The 11,341-nt window shown below is 41.6% G+C and overlaps 1 protein-coding gene across 3 annotated transcripts in view; it reads left to right on the forward strand.

Moving 5' to 3' along the window:
* SIPA1L1 (signal induced proliferation associated 1 like 1) overlaps positions 1-11,341 on the forward strand; it is a 355,546-nt gene that overhangs the window by 192,013 nt on the left and 152,192 nt on the right. The window contains exon 1 of one of the 3 annotated variants that reach the window (XM_036252592.1): positions 10,335-11,156. The exons of 1 other annotated variant lie outside the window; for it this stretch is intronic. The gene's annotated coding sequence lies outside the window, so the exon portion shown is untranslated. Of the gene's footprint in view, positions 1-10,334; positions 11,157-11,341 lie in introns of those variants that run through there. One more of the 3 variants, XM_036252581.1, reaches the window with a different exon arrangement.

An 11,341-nucleotide genomic window follows, 5' to 3' on the forward strand; every position in this document is an offset into this window, starting at 1 on the left:
ATATTCTTTCTTTTAAACCTGTTTTGAATACAAGATTGTCACACACACACACACACACACACACACACACACACACACACTTCAAAGTCAGTTATTTTGTCAGAAAATTTGCAAACTGAAAATCCTTTTTTTTTTTTTTAATCACCAGCAGAGCTGATATTAGAAGGTGACATTACATAGTGAAGGCATAATTGCTTTAAAGTAGAGAACCCTTGTCTTGATTTTTAATATGTCACCTGCAGTCCTTACAAGGTATGCTGTAAAAAGGTCACATGGCAGGGGATGGGGTAGTCCTGAAACAGACTACCCAAATGCAATCTTGAAGGAGAAGGAAGAATTAGGAGAAACAGGGAGAGGTAGGAATAAGCCAAGAGAGGAGGGAAGAGAAGTGTATGAAGTGTGTTCTAGCAGAAACTGCCACCTGGTTTTCCCTGAAGGCACATGAATGCACCCAAGGTGCAGTCAAGTAATTGAGCTTGTTCCCTTTCCCTTTGACTGGAGCGGAAGGTTCAGAGAGTCTAGAGACCTGGCTCTTAATTAGGGAGATCTGCCATGCATTTGGGAAATTCTTTCATCTGAGAGCGGAGGGAGTTTATTGTGAGATTTTAAGCAAGGGAGTGCACGTGTTGTGCTTGCTGGCACACACTTGATCAGCACCCTGCTGAAGAGGCAGACGATCTGATCTTAAGGTTGGTGTTCCACAAACACACAAGACTAGTTTTAAGATCAAACTTACCATTTCAGTTAGGGGATTATTTCACTTTGCCACAAAAATGATAAGGGCGGCCAAGGAACAAAGGAAGAACTTCCTGTCATAAGGTTTTATCTTTGAACACTTGGTTGGTTTGCATTTTACTTAACGTTTTTTTCTAGTTTGTAAATGCAAGTCTAAATGATAATAAATGTGTTAAGTAAAGTCTCATTTAGAAATCAGGGATTTTTAAGTTTGGGGGAATAAATAAAAATAATTTTATTTGAAGGTTATGTATATGTATATTTATGTACATACTTAGTAAGACACATTGTGCATTGAATTTAAGTTATTTCATTTGCTCTTGTGTTAATTTGTGTCAATAAGTTGCTAGAAACACATGTCTAGGGCTCCTGTTTTCAGAACCAGGATATATATGTGTCAGTTGTGAAATGTTTCACCAAGTAATTTACTTCAGCTTGGCAAAGGGGAGTCCTCTCCCTCCCCTGAACTTAGTAGATATTTTCATTCTTCATTTCCCACCCCTCTGCCCTTCTTTTCTGGTTCTGTAAGTACTGGATTAAGTCTCTTCAGAAATGAGCTATTCTGTGCACCGGTTTCTTTCTCCTGTTCTTATTCAGTGCCTGGCTCTGTGTGTGCGCGCGTGCACGCGCCCAGCCCACACACAATGTCTAGAAGAATTAACAAGTTATTAGGAGTCGGGCTGTCCTGAAGGAAAGATGTATCTTTCACTTTATCTGCACTATTTCATTTTTTAAAGAAAAAGGAAGCATATATATAATTCATTTATTAAAAACAATTTTGAAAAAGGCAGCAGTTGGGAAGGAAGGCTTTTAGAAAAATTATTGGAGGGTAAAAGATAAAAATGATTTTGACTGTCATTCATTTGATGGCAATATTTTTAAATTCTGGTTTCTGTCGTCTCTACCATTTATGCCATGCAAACCACCCTTTCTTCCATTTTCCTGTGAATGTGTTTACGTATTTTGCTAGGATTTTTAAAAATTGATTTGAGAGAGAGAGAGGGATTTGCTGTTCTACATTGATGCATTCATTGGTGTTTCTTGCATGTGCCCTGACTGGAGATTGAACCCGCAGCCTGAGCTACCTGGCCAGGGCCTGATAGCAGACTCGATTGTCATTGGTTTACCTTTCAGTTATTTCATTGTGATGGGGCCTTATCCATTTCTAATGGATTCATATTATGTTGTTCTTTAAAGAGATGTGTGTGTGTGTCTCTGTGTGTGTGTGTTTATGGCTATTTTTCATGCCCTTTGATGATGAGTGGATAGAGGGAGGAAGGTCAAATTGTAGTTATTTTTCCTTCGTTGGTGTTGTGAAGGCTCTTTATGGGGGAAAGGGGAAGCAGAAATCTATGTTAAATTTTTGTTATGTGGACATATTTTTACATGCCTCCCTCACATTAATATTTATAAGATAATTGTAATTACATTTTAGATTACAATATAAATTCTGTTAATGTATCAGTTAATTTCTAATTCATTTTAGCAGAGTCCGTGTGACTTGTTTCTCATGATTCCATTTCAAAGACCCTGAACTTCCGTGCTTTGAAGATCAGGATTAGATGGGTCTCTGCCTTCAAGAACCTAATAATCTAAATGAGGAGAAAAGGCCTAACCGTGTGTAGAGTGAATCGCAGAATTTCACAAAGTAGTAGGAGAGGCCTTTTTAGGAGGCAGGTGCTCTGGTGCGAGGACCCTGATGGGTCAGAGCCCTAGATGGGACAGTGTTCTAGGGTGTTCCCAGGCTGTGGGCGGTGCCTCCCCACAGGTTGCCGTGGGATACTGAGGCAGAGTCCATGGCAGAAGCATCATGACTGCTCAAGCTGTAGTTACAGCAATGGCCGCAGGCTGTAGAAGGAGTGTACTCTGGAAAGACAGTGTAGTGTGGCAGACGGGGGAGAAGTCAGGAAAGATGAAGTCTGGCTTCAAGTGGGCTCTCCCCCTCGCGGGCCAACCTTAGGTGGACTCACACCGTCTGGCCCTGAGACAACACGTGGAAAACGAAGGGTTCCGACAAGGTCTTTTTTCTAACAACTCACAGTTTTAACTCCTGAATGCAAGGTCAGAGAGGGACACCCTCAATTCAGGCTCAGTTGTCCCGTAGAGCTTTATAACAAGGTCCACAGTTTGTCTAGGGCAGGCCTATTTCCTGCTGTCACAAGGAGGGAGAAGCACTTTGGGGTCAGGAGCCAAGTGGTCCTGAATTCCAGACCTAAATCACAACAGCGGGATTGCAGTTGAGGAACCACCGAAGGTTCCAGAAAGATAAGTAACATGATCACTGCAGCATTGTAAGGAAGTTAATTATCAATACCCCCACCCCCAACCCACCCCCACCCCCGATGGATGTATTTCTGCTGGATGTAGAGATTCATGCCTGGGTTGGATTCAGAAATGATACTCAGGCTGTCAGGGGAGGCCTTTTTCCTTTTATAATGTATTTTCAAAGTAGTTTTTCTCCATGAATTCTCTAACTGCCAGCTCAGTATTTAGAGAGAGAGAGAGAGAGAGAGAGAGAGAAAGAGAGAGAGGAGAGAGCTATGTAGTGAGTACTTCGTGTCAGAAATGGTAGCCCCGCTGAAAGTGGGGATACTCACCTCATAGGGTTCCCGTGAGGACTGCAGGGACCAGCAGGTGTCAGAGAGTGACTTGGACGGCAGGTTCTGCTCTCAGAGCCATCTAGGGAAAGAGCTTAGACTCAGAAATGTACAGTGAAACACACAGACCATCTGTGGTTAATGCAGTCTGTATTTAAGGAAATGCTAAGACAATGTGGAGTAATTTTATGTTGTAATTTTTTTCTTTTAATCTCTTGGTCTTTGGGTGGTATTTTAAAATCTGCTAAGTGAAATATGGTGACCGTTGATATTAATCATGATTAAATAAAGATTTGGATATTAGAGTTGTGCTTAGAAGGAACTTGATACTCACTTATTCTTCTTACTGACGCTACATTCTGCTCCCTTCCTAAGCTAAGTCTAACTGTGCTTTTCAAGTGTCCTTACATTCTTTTTGGAATAGAAATATTCAGATGAGCCAGTTGTGACGTCCTGTCTTACTGAACTCTCCGGTTTCCCACATTCTGGTCTTTTTCCGGTGAGAGTGCAGGGATTTGAGGGTGGCACTGCCTCCCCTTTCAATAGCGAGCGCCTTACAGCAAGCACTGAACAGGCTCCCGTAGCCTCTGCGGCACATTGTCTCAGTGATGCATGTTCTCAGCCAAGCTCATCCTGTGTGGACCCAAGGCAACTTTCATGGCTTATCTAATTTAAATCTGACTTAGGACAGTTCAGGCCATCCTTGCCCTTCTGACCTCAGAGGAGAAAGGCTCTTCCTCTCCAGGCTCAATGTACAGTTTCAGTTCCTTTGGCTTCATAGCACTTTAATAATGCGCTCCAGAGTGTTGGCCTAGAAGTCCAGAGGGTGACATTCGTCACGTTTGCCCCGAATCTTCTGCAGCAGGAGGGTTGTGAGGACAAACGGTTAGGTGTGCAGGTCCATGGGGTAGTAGATGTGTCCCAGGAAAGGGGACGAGGGAGGATGGCTCAGTCTCTGCTTTGTTTGGGTGGCCTCACCTGGTTTGCCAGTTTTTTACAACTGAATGAAATGAGACTCTTTAGCATAAGGGGACTTTTTTAATGTCCATATTAAGTATAAAGAAAGCATCTGAAAATGAGGAAATATAAGCAATTGTGTTAGTCGTCTATGAAGTAATTCTTTAAATCCTATAAATGCTGCTAATCTTATAATCTTTAGTATTCCATATTTTATGTAGACCTCTTTGATTTCATTTTAATCAGGAGATTTAGCACAAGATCATCTCATTGGAAGGACCTGACATCTGTTGAATTTTAACTTCTTCAGTAATTTGAATGGTTGGAGTTAGAGGTTTAACATAGTGCATTACTTTATAATTAGTATTAAAATGTGTGTTCATTATACCACATTCCCAGATCATATTTTATTATTCTTTTTAATCAACAGAAGGATGGGTTTATTATTTTTCTCCTAAATTTTTTCTTCTGATTATAAAAGTTACACATGTTAATTTTAGAAAATAAATATAGACAAATATAAAAAATTAGTAGTAAGCCACTTATCTAAAGACAAGCATTATAAATCCTTTGGTGAACTTTCTTTGGCTTGTTTATATGTCTATATGTAACTTCATAAAACATAGCTAAATGTATAAACAAATTTGTATCATGAGTTCTTCTAAAACTGGGCCTGTTTGCCCCCAATTATATTCAGTAGGATGCACAGTATAAAAATGTTCTATTTTTTTTTTTTTACGTAAGTTTATAGTTAAATTGTTTAAGAAATCTCTTAGTTTAAAAAAGTTAGTGCTGTTTTTTTTTTTGTTTTGTTTTTTTTATCCTCACCCGAGGATATTTTTCCATTTTTTGTACAGATAGAGTGGGAGGGAGAGAGAGAGAGAAACATCGACGTGAAGGGACACATCGAGTGGCTGCCACCCGCACGACCAACCAGGGCCGGGGACAAACTGCAACCGAAGTACGTGCCCTTAGCGGGAACCGAACCCGGGTCTCTCCGGACCGCAGGCCGACGCTTTAACCGCTGGGCCAAACTGGCCAGGGCAGTGCTGTTTTTTTTTAACGGGAGCTCCATGGAACCTATATCGTACTAGCATGCGTTATCATGCCCTAAGGAAGGCAATGCATAGCATGTCCCTGCCTTATTTAATTATAGAACCCTTCTCCTGTGAATTAATCATGAAGAATTTGAAACAGTTTGGGAAACGTTGACACGCATTCCCCCCAGTATATGAGACATGTATTGGTTGTCCACCTGGCATCCGCCTCTCATATTCCCCTTTCCTCAGATCCTGCTTCTAATATGTTGTTTAGTATCAGATCATATTTGAGAATCAGCTGTCCAGTACTAGGTCACAGTTTGTAGTATTGATGAATACATTTTTAATGTATTTTAAATGAATATTAATGTACAAGTTAGTACATTAAGAACACTCTTTGGCCCTGCCGGTGTGGCTCAGTGGTTCAGTGTTGACCCATGCACCAAGAAGTTGCCAGTTCGATTCCCGGCAGGGCCCAGGTTGTGGGCCCAATCCCCAGTGGGGGCATGCAGGAAGCGGCTGATCAATGTTCTCTCTCATCCATGTTTCTATCTCTCTCTCCCTCTCCCTGCCTGTCTCCCTAAAATCAATTTAAAAAATAATAGAAGAATACTCTTTGGCTTTATTTATCTAGTCTGGTCTCTGACATCCTGGGGCCAGGCATGAACAGTCTCAAAATACCCCTGATGAGCCCGGCCGGTGTGGCTCAGTGGTTGAGTGTCGACCCGTGCACCAAGATGTCACCAGTTCGAAACCTGGTGCACATGCCCAGGTTATGGGCCCATCCCCAGTGGGGGGCATGCAGGAGGCAGGCAGGCGATGTTCTCTCTTATTGATGTTTCTATCTCTCCCTCTCCCTCTAAAATCAATAAAGAAAAAAAATGCCCCTGATGAGTCAGTGAGCTCTGATTTGTTTTCCTTGAAAGTATTACTTTACTATATCTCAAACATTTATTATTTTTCTCTAATTATTCTGATCCACTGTTATCTTTCTACTTATTACCTTTTACTTCACTTTCAACCTTTTATGTTCCTACTTTAAGTTCCTCAAACCTAGCTCTTGGGCATTAAATAATTCTTATTTAAGTGTAAGAGATAAACACTCACATTCATTTGTATTCTTCTTCATTTTGCCAGCTGTTGAATCATTTCATTATTAACAATAATTCCACCATGTAACTTGCTCCATACCTTCTTTTTTAATCACCCCTCTTCTGCCACCAAGCTTCCTGCCAATTTTTCACATTTTCCTTCACCCTCAGATACACAAGTATCTTCAAGCCTTAGTAGGCCTTTGAAATGTAACTTTATTCACTGAACTTTTTCAGCTAGGAGGATAGGTAGGAAACAAGTATTATATCCTCTCTTTTGGTTCTTACTTGGCAAAATAGGCATGTTTTAAATTGTTTTCTTATCTCTAAATCTAAATGTTACTTAATACTGTTATAGATGTTTTGTATCCATAACTTTTTAATTCACTTGATTAATTTCAGGGTAAGTTGTTCGAATGGCTATCCTGTCAGTGTTGCCTTTCTCAGGTGGAACATTTGGAGAGCAGGGACTGGATGTATCAGCTGTTTTTCCCAGTCCTTCCTGCTTTTTGTTGAAGGGGGAAATTCCAGGCCAGAAAGTCATTTGCTGATTCATAAAGCTTCAATTACCCATAACATTGCGCTGAGTTGCTTTTATGTGTTTCAGGCTAACTTGAAAGAATGAGATATCCCTTTATATGAGATATTACTTTTATGTAATGTGAGTGAAATTCAGGAGAGACAAGAAGGGGATATAAACAAAATAGTTTGCCTTATTTGGTTATCTTAGTTAATCTAATGTTCAAGTACTGTGAAGTTAAATTTTTGTTTTAAAATAAAGTTTTCTGCCCTGGCCAGTTTGTCTCAGTGGTTAGAGCATCGGCTTGCAGTCCGGAGAGACCCGGGTTTGGTTCCCGGTAAGGGCACGTACCTCGGTTGCAGTTTGTCCCCAGCCCTGGTTGGGTCGTGCGGGTGGCAGCCACTCGATGTGTCCCTTTCACATCGATGTTTCTCTCTATCTCTCTCCCTCCTACTCTATCGGAACAAAAAATAGAAAGATGTCCTCAGATGAGGATTAAAAATATAAATAAATAAATAAATAAATAAAATAAATAAATAAAATAAAGTTTTCTATTCTAAAGTCAGAATACTTATGGGCATTCTAAATCTGTGTATTCAATTTCATAAACTATTTACATTAATGTTTTCATAAATACTCTAAGATTGTACAGCTCTGAATTATTGGAGCATTTCAGTAGTTATCATGAAAACTCCCGTTGCCCTGAAACAGTGTGAGTTGGCCCTATATTTGAGGTTATGCCAGTTAAGGACTCTAGCTAGCAAAATAGCATTTTGGAATACGGAAGTGTTTCATGAGGAATGCTACAGCATCTGGACGAGTATACCATATTGTACTACAAATTATTTCAGGAAAGAAACTAGTTGTTTTTTTTTTTTTTTTTTTTTTCCTTCCTACATCTTCTCGTGTAGCCTTTGAACTATTCTTTATTCCCTTGGCACAAGGAAAGTTTGCCATGTTGCTCTTTTCATTTGGTTCCTTGAATTATATATTGTTCTCTCTTCCTTACCACCTATTCGTTTCTAGGGAAAATTTTTTTTTCACTTTTTCCTTGTTAATACATTGTAGAAAATAGATAAATAAGGAAGATGGCAAATGAGCACTTGCCTATATTTTATCTGGACTTAGGGGAGAAGATCCTGAATAGAGATTTGGAGGTAAGTGCACAGAGATGATGGAGATGGCTGCAGGCACCTGTAACATCACCAGGCCATACTGGTGGCCATGCAGATGGCTCCCCAGGTGATTTCTCTTCTTATTAAGGTGCACAGGCAACTGTGATCCAACCATGTCAACTCCTGCTTTCCAGAGAAGCATGTTCCCAGCAGCGCTCCCAGGCCTGCCCTCACACCCCAAGGCACTCGGGGCTCACAGGCATCCGAACACCATACCCTTCACCACTCCTGCCAGAAATAGGAAGCGTGCTAAGAGAAGTAAGCCAAGGATCCCCCTGGAATCACCAGCTCTTCAGTGGAGCCTCCCAGCAGTGCTGAGGAGTAAGCGAAAAGCTAGAGGCAAGAGAAAAGGAAGAACGTGGTTGTCCTGGAAGTCTAGAGGAGAGTTTCTGGAAGAGGGAGGGCTCAAAGGTGTAAATGTCTCAGAATGACAAGGACTGTTTACACCTGTGGCTTCCCACGAGTGGGAGGGACTGTTTTCTCCAATGCCCGTTGCAGGTGTGTGGCCTGTGCTCCGAGAGAATGCAGGAAGGCTGGGGCTGGCCTCGAGGGAGGAGGAAGCCCTCTGGAAGAATGCATCACCCGAAAAGGGCGGCCTGTTATGTTGTGGTAGATGACAGACTTTCAACTAGTAGAATTTGAATGAATATTCACGTTTTCTGATACAGTTTTCAACAACTCACTGAACTGAGAGTGGGATTGTTGTTCTAGCTAAATGTACCTACCATGGACTCAGTACCCAGAGCTGTTCAATTAAACATGCTTACAAGGAAATTTTCTATATAGCCCACTCTTTCAGTAGATAGAGGTGACATGCTGTAAGTTAGGATTGCTCTTCTGTTTAATTCTGTTGTTTTTGCCACATTTACTGATGCTTAGATAGGTTTGCTGATAAGAGAATTACTAATAATTGTCAGCACATGTTTGCTGTTCCCATCAACCCTAAGGAATAGATTTTAGGTGTTACTGATTTGCCATCATACAGGCATACCTCATTTTATTGCACTTGGCTTTACTGTGCCTCACAGATGTTGCGCCTTTTATAAATTGAAGGCAGGACCCCCAGCAGAAAGGTTATAGCTCGCTTCACTGCGGTCCTCCCTTTGTTGCGGGGGTCTAGAACCAAACGTGCAGTATCTCCCAGGTATGCCTGTATTACACGCAGCAATGACTATTTTTTACTAGCAGTTCAATGAATTCACAGCATCTCTACTTCTGCATATGATAGTTCGTGCCCAAGGACTATAGTGCAGCAAAATAGCTCTGATGATATAATTATGGGTGGGGAAAGGGAGAGGGGGAAAGTAAGTAGAAAGGAAGGGGGAAAATTGTAATTTAACTTAGTTGTCTGTCTTGAACCTCCTTAGTTTTTACAAGCCATTTTACTGTGGGCACCCCCCCCCCATGTGCCTGTCTATATTTTGAAATTTAAAAAATTGAGTTGTTATAATAAAGATGTAATAGAAGGCTTGGCAGTTCTTTTGTGAAGAAATTTTTATGTTTAAAATAAGACAAAAATAATTCATGAACAATATAAGAAGCAAATGAGAGGATCTGGGGAGGACTGTAGCAGCGAGGCCAGGACTGGCGTTGCCAAGGCTGTTCGGTTGCTGCCTTTTAGTGCTGGCTTTTAGCTTCCTCCTGCCAGGGATAAAACCTCACACACGCTTAAAAAGACAGTCCTGCAACAAACCGTTTTGTAAGGGAAATGAAGTGTGGCAAGAGTTATCATGGTGGGATTGGTGTGTTGGCCTTTCTGAGAATGAAAGTTCTGGCAATAATAGGTGGTTTATCGTGATTTCTGTGAGATTGTGAGAAATGCTGAAAGCATCTGGTTTTTATAAGAATCTACTTAGAATAATTTTTTTCTGCTAGTGTAGCTTTTCTTTGAAAGGTATCTTATGGAAATAAACAGCTTTTCTTTTTTTCCTAGTTAAAAAATAGCTCATAGTTCTGGTTTGGATTGTCAGAAGATTTTTTTTTCTTTGCATTTTGGTTCAGTTGACTGGCTTTCCTTCCATTTTATGAGGGGCATTTGTCGAGTTGAGCTGTGGCCACACGTGCTGCCTTTGGCTGCAACAGTTAGCACGTTCTTCCACTTGCGGGCTTAACCGTCACAGAGCCTGCAAAGTTCTGAAGGGGAAAGGAAGTCAGCCATCTGACAGCAGAACTCTCCAGAAAGCGCAAAAGCCAGGTTTAATTAGGTAGCAGTGCAAAACATTATCCCCTTCACAAAGGTGGGGGAAGAGGAGGGGAGTGAGAACAATTGGCGTTTATCTGCTGGCTGCCCAGCCCAGCCCCTGAGCCCAGCTGGAGCTCTGCTGGCCCTGCATTCTGCAGGCAGCGTGCAGTTTTGAAACACCCCAAATGTTCCAGCCTTTAAATAGCAGTGAGTCTTCTAAAATGATGCTTCATACTGCAAGAGGAATTAAAGCGGCTGCCTTGCAGGCAGGAAGCCGACGAGCAGGATGCTTAATTACCGTGGAAGTAAGTGCTTGTCACCGCTGCGTGGAGCGCGGGGAGCACGGGGGCGTCCTGGGGGGTGGGTGTCAGCAGTGATTTGTAGACAATGCAGCCCTGTCAGTGCAGTGCTGGGTCAGCAGCATCTTCCCCAACATGGATTTGGCAAGAATTTAAAGGCCACCCCTTGTGCCATTTGTGGAGTCTTGGAAAAGGGTCGTCTGCCTTTATTTTCAGGATGTACGCCACCAGGCAGGATTCTGTGCTCGGAATTTGTGCCTCTTGCCTCCTGACTGCTGTGCGCATGAGGAAGTTGGTTTTCTTCGGCAGTCACCTGGAAGGATGCTAGCAATTCTCTCCCCTCTTGCGAGTATGCAGAGGTCTAGCTGCAGCGGTAGTTTGTTTCTGCTCTTAATAAATTATCACTGAAGGGTGGGGTAAGATGCCGTGCACAAGGAAATGCGGGCATTTTGTTAATTAGTGAAGTAGTTCTAGCTTTAGGAGTAGATGGAACTGGAGAGAGCTTGGGAAGAGGTGGTGGTGAATGCTGGATTCATTTGGAAATATTCTTCCTCGTTGGGGTAAGTAATAAAGTAGAGGAAAATAGGAAGAGTGCTCTTGGAAAACACTGTCTATTTTCTCTCAGTTGTATTTGCTCTTGCCAATTATGTTAAGCCTTTATAAAGAAACAGAAGACAAGTTAGAATTTTGAAATATGGGAGGTGTTAAGAAATGAGTGTTGCTGCATATTAAATAAAATAATTTT

Source organism: Molossus molossus, unplaced genomic scaffold (assembly GCF_014108415.1).
Source record: "Molossus molossus isolate mMolMol1 unplaced genomic scaffold, mMolMol1.p scaffold_m16_p_1, whole genome shotgun sequence".
Lineage (NCBI taxonomy): Eukaryota > Metazoa > Chordata > Mammalia > Chiroptera > Molossidae > Molossus > Molossus molossus.